The sequence below is a fragment of the Mus caroli genome, unplaced genomic scaffold (genome assembly GCF_978045245.1).
Source record: "Mus caroli unplaced genomic scaffold, Mus_caroli_1 scaffold_5, whole genome shotgun sequence".
Lineage (NCBI taxonomy): Eukaryota > Metazoa > Chordata > Mammalia > Rodentia > Muridae > Mus > Mus caroli.
In genome coordinates, this window is record NW_028227260.1 from 74,223,185 (window position 1) to 74,235,393 (window position 12,209).

Below are 12,209 nucleotides of genomic sequence, written 5' to 3' on the forward strand. Positions count from 1 at the left end.
CAGATTCTGTTTAATGAAGCCACCTTAGAGCAATGTCATACAACAGCTTATATATTTCATTTTATAGAGTTTGAAATATTAAAGTATGTACACATGTTGATACATCATACTATTTATTGATATATATTCAGAATTTCGATGGGCTTCTGTCTTAAGTTCTAAAAAAAGATGGTTCTAAGATTGAACGTTTATTGGAGATGCCTTTACAGATTGAAGTTGATGTTACTACAGCATATGTACCCAGTAGAATACAACAACTTTTTTAGACATTATGGCAAAAAAAAAAAAACAACAACAACAAAAAAACCCACCATGTAGTAGATGTATCTTACAGTCCTACAAGTCAGGCCATTGTAAAAAACAAAAACCCGATCTAAGTATACTTGAAAGAAAATGCTCTTAGAACAGAAGAGGGATGATATGGGGTCTCCCAGAGGTAGATTAAATAATGATTTATTGACCTAAAACTTTTAAACATCAACAAGACAGGTAACACAGCTGCTGAAATACTCTGGATTTTAGAAAACGATTGATGGATGTATCAAGCCTATATATCAAGCCTATATATCAGCTTATATATATGATAACCTCAGAATGGAAGGCAAGAAATGTGTTACTTTCTGGAAGAAGTTTTGTCTTTGTTTCAACAGGAGAAGAAAAACTATATATGCCATCAAAATTAATAAAGATCAGATTTGGCTGGGGGAGACCTCCTGTAGATCTAGACTACAGACATGAAGGAAGAAACCAAGAAGAACAAAACAGGTAAAGTATATGCTGATCCCTCTATACGGAAACATCTCTGAGACTCACTAAATCATCTCATTAGATGCAGATTCTGTTATCGTCTATCAGCAGACCTGGGAGACAGGCTCTCTCCTCTGAGTTTCAGTGGTTAGAGCACTCTCTGCAGGCAAGCTCTCCTCTTACAGGGAAGGTGCACAGATATCTTGCGTTTGGACCTCCTCCTGGCCGAAGAAGAAGGCCCAAAACAGGACCTTTCCCAGAAGCTGTGTTGCTTTGGCAGGTCACAGAAGCTGTCAGCTTCTGTGGTGCACACTCTCACCTGTGCAGACTAAGTTCCTAAGTTCGGCGGAGTCCCGGAACCAAGATGTCGCCCGCTGCTCCTGACGCAGAGGGCTTCCAAGCTAGGCAGACACCTGTCCTCTGGCCAGGAGGGTGGATATTAGCCCAGAAACTTAGGATACCCAAGATATAAAATACAAATTGCTAAACACATTAAACTCAAGAGAACGAAGACCAAAGTGTGGACACTTTGTCCCTTCTTAGAATAGGGAACAAAACACCCATGGAAGGAGGTACAGAGACAAAATTTGGAAGTGTGATGAAAGGATGGACCATCTAGTGATTGCCATATCCAGAGATCCATCCCATGATCAGCTTCCAAACGCTGGCACCATTGCATACACTAGCAAGATTTTGCTGAAAGGACCCAGATATAGCTGTCTCTTGTGAGACTATGCTGGGGCCTAGCAAACACAGAAGTGGATGCTCACAGTCAGCTATTGAATGGATCACAGGGCCCCCAATGGAGGAGCTAGAGAAAGCACCCAAGGAACTAAAGGGATCTGCTACCCTGCAGGTACAACAACATTATGAACTAACCAGTACCCCGAAGCTCTTGACTCTAGCTGCATATGTATCAAAAGATGGCCTAGTCGGCCATCACTGGAAAGAGAGGCCCATTGAATATGCAAACTTTATATGCCCCAGTACAGGGGAATGCCAGGGCCAAAAGGGGGGAGTGGGTGGGTAGGGGAGTGGGGGGGGATATGGGGGACTTTTGGTATAGCATTGGAAAAGTAAATGAGCTAAATACCTAATAAAAAAATGGAAAAAAAAACAAGGACATCATGAAATTTGCAGGATGGAACTAGAAAACGTCCCGAGTGGGGTAACCTATACTGAGAGAGACATGCCTGGTATGTACTCACTTATAAGTAGATATTATTCATAAAGTACAGGATACTCATGCTATAATTCACAGACCCAAGGAAGTTAAGTAACAAGATAAGCCCAAGGGAGGATGCTTGACTCCCACTCAGAAGGGGAAATAAAACAGATATCTAAAGTAGATGGCGGGAGGGAAATGGGTAGGTGGGAGGGCAAGAGGGATGGGAAGAGAGAAGGGAGAGGAAACAGGAGTGGGGAGGGGGAAGGCTAGGAGAGAAAACAGAAACCACTTGTGGGGGCATCTCTGGGACAGGGGAGGCTTCCTGGAGTCTTAAGGGGTGACCCTAGCTGACACTCCTAGCAGCAGGGTATATGGAGACTGAAGTGACGACCTCTTCCATGAAGGAGGATGGAGGGGGACATTAACTCATCCACAAAATCTTTGACCCAAAATGTGTCCTGTCTATAAATACTTCAGGGATAAAGATGGAGCAGAGATTGAGGGAATGGCCAACCAATGACTGACCCAACTTGAAGTGTACCCCATGAGAGAGAGCTAACCCCTGAACCCATTAAAGATACTCTGATATGCTTACAGAGAGGAACCTGGCATAACTGACTTCTGAAAGGCTTTATCCATCAGCAGATAGAGATAGATGCAGAGACCCACAACCAAACATTAGGTAAGGCTTGGGAAGAGTCGGGGATAGAAGCTGGAGGGGCCAAGGACACCATAAGAAGACCTACAGAGTCAAATAACCTGGGCCCAGGGGGCTCGCAGAGACTGAACTACCAACCAAACAGTACGCATGGGCTGGACCTAGGCCCTCTACACATCCGTAGCAGATGTGTAACTTGTCCTTCGTGTGGGTCCCCTAATAGAGTTACAGCTGTCTCTGACTCTGCTGCCTCTCTTCCCCTAGCTGGGATGCCTTGCTTGGCCTCAGAGGGAGAAGATGTACCTAGTCCCAGCTGCAACTTGATGTTCCAGAGCCGGTTGTTACCCATGGAGATTGGCCCCCTCTTCTCTGAGGATAAGGAGATGGGGGGATGGGGAGGAGTGTGGGGATATGGGGGTCAGAATGGAAGGAGGGGGGCTGTAGTCAGGCTGTAAAGTGAATTTTTTAAAGGTATTGTGCCTATATAACTCTTTTGAAAATGCAACAGTGTCAATTGGCCAGACCCCCCCCCCCGAGCTTCCAGGGAATGGACCACCAACTAAAGAGTACAAATGGCACTGGCCACATGTGTGGCAGAAAATGGCCTTGTTGGACATCTGTGGGAGGAGAGACACTCAGGCCTGAGGGTGTTTGATGCCCCAGTGTAGAGAAATGCTAGGGCAGGAGGATGAAAGTGGATGGGTGGGGGAGCACCCTCATAGAGGCAGGGGGATGGGATAGGGGGTTTCCACAGGGGAGACCTGGAAATGGGAAAACATTTGAAATGTAAATAAAGAAAATATCCAAGAAAAAAATTAAAAAGAGCTTTGTTTAGAGAAGCCATTGTAGTCCAAAAGGTTGTTTAAACATTCAGTATATTTTCTTCTGTTTTTAATATGCTATCTTTTACATTTAGAAACACTGGGTTATGTTTGCACATGTGTGTATGATATGAAAAATTTTTTTTGGTTTTTTCGAGACAGGGTTTCTCTGTGTAGCCTTGTCTGTCCTAGAACTCACTCTGTAGACCAGGCTGGCCTCGAACTCAGAGATCCACCTGCCTCTGCCTCCCAAGAGCTGGGATTAAAGGTGTGTGCCACCAGGCCCAGCTGATATGAAAAATATTTATAAAGTAATGTTTTTACACATAATTTAATCTTCTGATAGTCAAATAACACATTAAGTTATTCAACTATTACTTTACCCTTTTATTTTTAAATTATGTCACTACCATATAATTAAATATGCTAAATTCAAAAAAATGCAATGTGAGGTTCTAATCCTTTTGAAAGATGCTGTTATAAACTGTTTAGGGGCCGAAGCGGAGAAAGTGGCCCCAGTGGCAACAGCTCTGAGGTTCGAGTTTCAGGGTGTGTAGGCCACCACTGCTGCTTAGGTCTGGAATGTACAGATGGCTGGCTAAGGTTCTTGGCACCATTCTTCGCTTGTGCGAGCGGCCCGCGCCCTGCTCTAGAGGCAGTGCTTCTGTGTTTTGCAAATTGTATCTTGGGTATTCTAAGTTTCTGGGCTAATATACACTTATCAGTGAGTGCATCTCAAGTGACTTCTTTTGTGATTGGGTTACCTCACTCAGGATGACATCCTCCAGATCCATCCATTTGTCCAAGAATTTCATAAATTCATTGTTTTTAATAGCTGAGTAGTACTCCAATGTGTAAATGTACCACATTTTCTGTGTCCATTCCTCTGTTGAGGGACATCTGGGCTCTTTCCAGCTTCTGGCTGTTATAAATAAGGCTGCTATAAACATAGTGGAGCATGTGTCCTTATTACAAGTTGGAGCATCTTCTGGATATATGCCCAGGAGAGGTATTGCTGGATCCTCCGGTAGTACTATGTCCAATTTTCTGAGGAACCACCAGACTGATTTCCAGAGTGGTTGTTCAAGCTTGCAATCCCACCAGCAATGGAGGAGTGTTACTCTTTCTCCACATCCTCGCCAGTGTCTGCTGTCACAAGATACAATTTGCAAAACACAAGAAAATCAAGAAGAAGGAAGACCAACATGTGGATACGTCATTCCTCCTTAGAATAGGGAACAAAATACCCATGGAAGGAGTTACAGAGACAAAGTTTGGAGCTAAGATGAAAGGATGGACCATCCAGAGACTGCCCCACCCAGGGATCCATCCCATAATCAGCCACCAAACGCAGACACTATTGCACATGCCACAAGATTTTGCTGAAAGGACCCTGATATAGCTGTCTCTTGTGAGGCTATACCAGTGCCTGGCAAATATAGAAGTGGATGCTCACAGTCAGCTATTGGATGGAACACAGGGCCCCCAATGGAGGAGCTAGAGAAAGCACCCAAGGAGCTAAAGGGGTCTGCAAGCCTATAGGTGGAACAACAATATGAACTAATCAGTACCCCCAGAGCTTGTGTCTCTAGCTGCATATGTATCAGAAGATGACCTAGTCGGCCATCATTGGGAAGAGAGGCCCATTGGTCATGCAAACTTTATATGCCCCAGTACAGGGGAATGCCAGGGCCAAGAAGTGGGAGTGGGTGGGTAGGGGAGCAGGGTGGGGGGAGGGTATAGGGGACTTTCGGGATAGCATTTGAAATGTAAATAAAGAAAATATCTAATAAAAAAATGAAAAAAAAAAAAACAGAGGCAGCGCTCCAGCAGCAGTCTGTTTTCTACTGCAGTGGAAAATGATGAAATTGAAGCTAAAAGACCAAGATTAGATTGCTTCATTCACCAAGTGAAGAACAGTCTCTACAATACTGCGAGTTTATTTGGATTCCCGTTCCAGCTGACCACAAAACCCATGGTGTCTTCTGCTTGTAATGGGACACCAAATGTGGCCCCTTCTGCAGAGGTATTTTTGAACTCTTCATCTTGTGAACTGATGAGTTCTGGGTCGTGCAGTAGCATACTGAAACTGGGTAATAAATCTCCTAACGGAATAAGTGACTATCCAAAGATCAGAAAGACAGTGACCCGAGATCAGCCACAGAGAGTCCTGCCCTCCTTTGGTTTTACGCTGAAATCGGAAGGCTATAATAGAAGGCCAAGTGGTCATTGCCATAGCAAAAGCAATCCAGAGAGTTCCTTAACATGGAACCCTCAGGAGCAAGGTGCAACAGAGATGATTTCTGAAGAGGGTGGCAAGGATGTGAGGCGTCCCCACTGCACCGTGGAGGAGGGTGTCCAAAAGGATGAAAGAGAAAAGTATCGAAAGTTATTGGAGCATCTTAAAGAAGGTTCTCATGGAAGCACGTACCCTCCTGCAGTTTCACACCAGAGTTCTCAGAGAATTCAGATGGACACTTTAAAGACCAAAGGCTGGGTGGAGGTGCAGAACCATGGTGTCAGAACAACCCATTTTGTTCCAAAACAGTATAGAGTTGTTGAAACAAGAGGACCTCTCTGTTCAATGAGAAGTGAAAAGCTAATACAGAGAAGGTGGTGGGACTCCGATTTGAAAAGGAATGCACAAAAGGACACCAAATGGAGCCTGATCTGTCAGAAGTGTCTGCCCGACTTTGCCTGGGAAGTGGAAGCAATGGCTTACTCAGAAGGAAAATATCAGTGCTTGAGATAAAGGAAAAGAACTTCCCAAGCAGAGAGAAGGACAGAAGAACGGAAGATCTCTTTGAACTTACAGAGGACATGGAAAAGGAAATCAGTAACGCCCTGGGCCACGCCCACCAGATGAGATTTTGAGCAGCGCTTTCAAGTTGTGAATCACCTGAGGAGATATCCAGACCTTAAAGAACTATCACTGGCTCGATGATGAGGTCATTCATTTTTATATGAATCTTTTAGTGGAAAGGAGTAAAAAGCAAAGCCATCCAGAACTTCATGCATTCAGTAAATTCTTCTATCCTAAGCTAAAGTCTGGAGTTTACCAAGCAGTAACAAGATGGACCAAAATGGTGAATCTCTTTGAACAAGAACTTATTCTGGTACCTATTCATCGGAAGGTACATTGGTGCCTAGTAGTGATGGACCTAAGAAAAACGTGTCTTAAATATCTAGATGCTATGGGACAAAAAGGCCATGGGATCTATGAGATTCTTACCAAAAGAAATACAGATCTCAACCTCTTAGAGTGGACTACAGCATGAAGCCACATGAGACTCCTCATCAGTTGAATGGGAGTGATTGTGGAATGTTTACTTGTAAATATGCAGATTATATTTCTAGGGACAAACCTATCACATTCGCTCAGCACCAGATGCCCCTCTTCCGGAAGGAGACAGTGTGGGAAATCGTTCACCAGCAGTTGCTGTGACAATGCTCCGCCTGGTCTTCTAGCTGCTGGTGGTTCTTTCATGGATGTTTCCATATACCTCATGCATTGTGGGTTAAAAAGTCCCCGATCATTTCTCTTCTCTCACAGGTACTGAGCCCTCAAGAGGGCATGAAGGCCTCCACAGTGGCCCTGACTAGAGTTGTGGAGGGGCTGCTGGCAACCCTGTTTGTAAGGCTGTGCCTGCTCAGAGCCCTGGACTGTTCACCCCATACAAGAACAAATGCTAATTCATGTGTTTTGTTTGAAAGTGTTATTTCCATATGAATGTGGGAAATGCAGGGTTTGTTATATGAATTGTTCTGTCTGTGTGTTCACAGCGAATTCACTCACTCATTTGCAAACACTGGCCAGTGCCCTTTTCCCACTGCTCTTTTATAATTAGCTATAAATAATTTGTTTGGACTATTTATTTCTGAAAAGAATGTTAATCAAACTGCTACTTCCTGCTGCAGAGAGATAGCGGCAGGGGGAGGAAGGAGGTGTTCGCTAGTTTTTCTAATGCTGGAGTGGGAGCTGCCAACATACAGTTAAGGTTCTCTCTTTTAAGGCTTGAAAATGCCAGAAGAAATGACGATGCTCTGTTGTAGGGTTTGGCTGCCTTTTAGAGAGTCTGATGCTATGACACGGGCACAGTTGGTGTAAATGTGGCCAAGGAACTTGATCTGTGCATCCTCAGAACGTGGCGTGCTCTGAGACTTTCTTTTCTAGAACCGAAGTAGCTTGGCTTCCTAGTGAAACTGGATTCAAAGTAACTGTGAGAATCCATGTTAGGTAGGTCTACTGAGTGAGTGTGTGAGCCTCACCATGGAAGGGCTGGCCTGAGCTGTCTGCTTCTGAAGATGCTCCTCAGTGTAAGCCTATTTTTCCTCAGATCATATATATATATATATGATTTCATATATATATATATATATATATGAAATTAAGTTCTTGGCTCATCAGCATGCCCTACTCCAGCCCCACTGAGCCTTTGGAGAGAGATTTAGTACTTGGCTCTGAAGTTGCCAGGTTTACAGTCATCTATTTTGCATATGAAAGTTTGTATTTAACTTTTTTGATCATTAAAAGTCTTACAGATGTGGTTATGCATTTTCAATTTCAGAAAGTTGGTCAGAGCACATTTTGCAAGATCTAGTGCCTAGTGTTGCTTTTATAATGTAATAAAAGACTGTCTGGCAGGAAAAAAATTAAACTGTTTAGGATAATTAAATACAAGTTAATAGTCAATAAAACTTATGGTCATGTTAGGTACTAGTTTATTTGATTACAGAAATATGTTTTCTACATTTAACAGATAGCAAATAGCAAGGAACAGGTAATGTTTGCCTATTCAGATATACTATGGTTATATAGCTGGTCTTCAAGAAGCTTAGAGATCTACAAAATATGGCATTTAAAGAAGTTTTATTAATAAAAGGCTTTTTATGACAACAACATGTCAGCTCCTGGCAGCATCCCCAGTCTACTTCCAAGAAGATAATGAGCATCAAAGAACTTCTGTATAGAGTTTGTTTTTTATGTGGAAAGCTAGCCACTGGGCAATAAACTTCCCTTGCTTCAACGCCAGACAGTATGCTGCCCGAACAGAATGCAGGGCAGTCGATTGCCAAGCTTTGCCAAGGCAAGGTAAGCAATCCTTCATAATTTCTGCTTCACAGAAACGTCTCTCAGATATTCTGGGCCAGAAGGCCGAAGATGATGTTCCAATACTACAGAAGGACCTTTGGTAACTGTCCAGGTATCCAGCAACCTTGATCATTTCTATAGTTTCTGAAGCTGCTTGCTCTACACTCCCTGTTTCCTCACATAATATTTATCCTTCTCAGGTCTCTGATGGGATTGAAAACTAGATATAGTCTTGTGTTTTAAGCTTATATTGTTTAGAATTTAAGAAAAGATTTTAAGCTCTAATTGGGTATAGAAGTTCTGAACTCACCAAGATCAGATAGATAGTAGAATACTTTCTCCAAGGTTGGCAAATACCTATGTTCTGGACATTGTGAAGATAATTCTTACCTGATGGTTTTCATAATTGTTCTTATTTTATAAAGTTTATTGGTACTGGAGAAAGAGTCTTTTATTGGACTAAAAAGCCCTATGACCTATAGAAAAGTGTAGAATAGAAGTTAGGACACCTGGGGGGGGGGGCAGAGAACTCTGGGAAAGAGTCAGGTGCAACAGGAAGATTCTTCATCCAGACTCAGAGGAAGCCAGACATATGAAACTGAGAAGTAGCAGACATAAAATAGGATAAATGGGTTAATATAAGTTATGAGCTAGTCAGGGAACAAGCCAAACATTATGGCCTAGGTTACAATGCTCTTTCCCTGAATTCTTTCTCAACCTGTTTGTCGCTTGTATAAATGAGCACTACTGCTGTTTGTTTGTTTGTTTGTTTGTTTGTTTCATTTTGTTTTTTTTAAATTGATTTTGTATACAACCACTTTGCCAAAGGTGTTTATCAGCTGTAGGAGTTCTCTGGTGGAATTTTTGGGGGTCACTTATGTATACTATCCTATCGTCTGCAAATAGCGATACTTTGACTTCTTCCTTTCCAATTTGTATCCCCTTGATCTCCTTTTGTTGTATTACTGCTCTAAATAGAACTTCAAGTACTGTGTTGAATAGGTAGGGAGAAAGTGGGCAGCCTTGTCTAGTCCCTGATTTTAGTGGGATTGCTTCAAGCTTCTCACCATTTACTTTGATGTTGGCTACTGGTTGGTTGTAGATTGCTTTGATTATGTTTAGGTATGGGCCATGAATTCCTGATCTTTCCAAGACTTTTATCATGAAGGGATGTTGGATTTTGTCAAATGCTTCCTCAGCATCTAATGAGATGATCATGTGTTTTTGTTTTTTTTTTTTCTCTCGCTTTCAGTTTGTTTATATGGCCAATCACAATGACAGCTTTTCATAGATATGTTAAACCATCCCTGCATCTCTGGGTTGAAGTCTACTTGGTCATAGTAGATAGTTTTTTTGGTATGTTCTTGGATTCAGTTTACACATTTTATTGAGATGTTTGCATCAGTGTACATAAGGGAAATTGGTTCATAATTATCTTCCTTCATTGAGTTTTTGTACGGTTTAGGTATTAGGGTGACTGTAACCTCATAAAATTAATTTGGCAATGTTCCATCTGGTTCTATTTTGTGTGATAACTTGAGGAATATTGGCATTAACTCTTCTTTGAAAGCATGGTAGAATTTTGTGCTAAACCCATCTGGCTCTGGGCCTTTTTTTTAGTTAGGAGACTTTTGGTGACTGCTTCTATTTCCTTAGGGATTACAGGTCTTTTTAAATTGCTTATCTAATCTCAATTTAACTTTGAAATGTGGCATCTATCAAGAAAAATGTCCATTTCTTTTAGATTTTCCAATTTTGTGGAGTACAGGTTTTTAAAGTATGACTTAATGATTCTCTGGATTTCCTCAGTGTCTGTTATTATGTGCCCCTTTTCATTTCTGATTTTGTTAATTTGGATATTTTCTCTGTGCCTTTTAGTTAGCTTGGATAAGGGTTTGTCTCTCGTGCTGATTTTCTTTCTTTTTTATCAGATGTTTTCTTTATTTACATCGCAAATGTTATCCCCTTTCCTCATTTGCCCTCTAAACCCCAACCCCATTCTCCATCCCCCTGCTCACTAACCCACCCACCACTGCTTCCCTATCCTGACATTCCCCTACATTGGGGCATCCAGCCTTCACAAGACCAAGGACCTCTCCTATCATGCTGTCCTCTGCTACATATGCAACTGGAGCCATGGGTCCCTCTATGTGTGCCCTTTTGTTGGTGGTTTAGTCCCAGGGAGCTCTGGGGTTACTGGTTAGTTCATATTGTTGTTCCTCCTATGGGGCTTCAAACCCCTTCAGCTCCTGTGTCCTTTCTCTAGCTCCTTCATTGGGACACTATGTTCAGTCCAATGGTTGGCTGAGAGCATCCACTTCTGTATTTGTCCGACACTGGCAGAGCCTCTCAGGAGACAGCTATATCAGGCTCCTGTCAACATGCATTTCTTGGCATCCACAATAGTGTCTGGGTTTGGTGACTGAATATGGGATGGATCCCCAGGTGGGACAGTCTCTGGATGACCTCTCCTTCAGTCTCTGCCCAAAACGTTGCCTCTGTATTTCTTCCAATGGGTATTTTGACCCCCCTTCTAAGAAGGACCAAAAAAAAATCCACACTTTGGTCTTCCTTCTTATTGAGTTTCATGTGTTTTGCAAATAGTATCTTGGGTATTCTAAGTTTCTGGGCTAATATACACTTATCAGTGAGTGCATATCATGTGAGTTCTTTTGTGATTGAGTTACCTCACTAAGGATGATATCCTCCAGATACATCCACTTGCCTAAGAATTTCATAAATTAATTGTTTTTAATAGCTGAATAGTACTCCATTGTGTAAATGTACCACATTTTCTGTATCCATTCCTCTGTTGAGGGGCATCTGGGTTCTTTCCAGCTTCTGGCTGTTATAAATAAGGCTGCTATGAACATAGTGGAGCATGTGTCCTTCTTACATGCTGGAGCATCTTCTGGATATATGCCCAGGAGAGGTATTGCTGGATCCTCCGGTAGTACTATGTCCAATTCTCTGAGGAACCACCAAACTGATTTCCAAAGTGGTTGTACAAGCTTGCAATCCCACCAGCAATGGAGGAGTGTTCCTCTTTCTCTACATCCTTGCCTCTTGCTGATTTTCTTAAAAGAACCAACTTTACCTCCCATTGATACTTTGTATTGTTCTCTTTGTTTCTATTTTGCTGATTTCAGCCCTCAGTACAATTATTTACTGCTGTCTACTCCTCTTGGGTGTGGTTGTTTGTTTTTGTTCTAGAGCTTTCAGGTGGGCTGTTAAAATAGTTGCTAGGATCTCTCTAAATTCCTTAGTGATGTGAACTTTCCTCTTAGCACTGCTTTCATTATGTCCCATTGGTTTGGGTATGGTATGCCTTGTTTTCATTGAATTCTAGAAAGTCTTATTTATTTCTGTTGTAACTCATTTTTCATTGAGTAGAGAGTTGTGCAGTTTGCCTGAGTGTGTGAGCTTTCTCTTGTTTCTGTCGTTATTAAAATTCAGCTTTTATCTGATTTCAGATGCTGTCTGATAACATTCATAGTTTTAGGGTTGTCAAAAACTAGTGGGCTGTTGAAGCTACAAAGGTTTTTAATAGGTAAGAGGATGCTAGGCCACACACAGTGGTGGGCAGCAAATGGCTTTCAAAGAAACTAAAGATAACCCAAGGTAATTTGGCTCCAGTCTGCAACATTTTGTTCCCATAATCACAAAGTTCAGTCATTTAGCCTTGTAAGTCTGTGATGCAGATTTGGCTTTTCTTTTTCTTTT

At 42.1% G+C, this 12,209-nt stretch overlaps 1 pseudogene; it reads left to right on the forward strand.

Moving 5' to 3' along the window:
• The first annotated feature begins 3,976 nt into the window (after positions 1 to 3,976).
• Positions 3,977 to 6,839, forward strand: LOC110287390 (sentrin-specific protease 2-like; annotated as a pseudogene).
• The last annotated feature ends 5,370 nt before the right edge of the window (positions 6,840 to 12,209 follow it).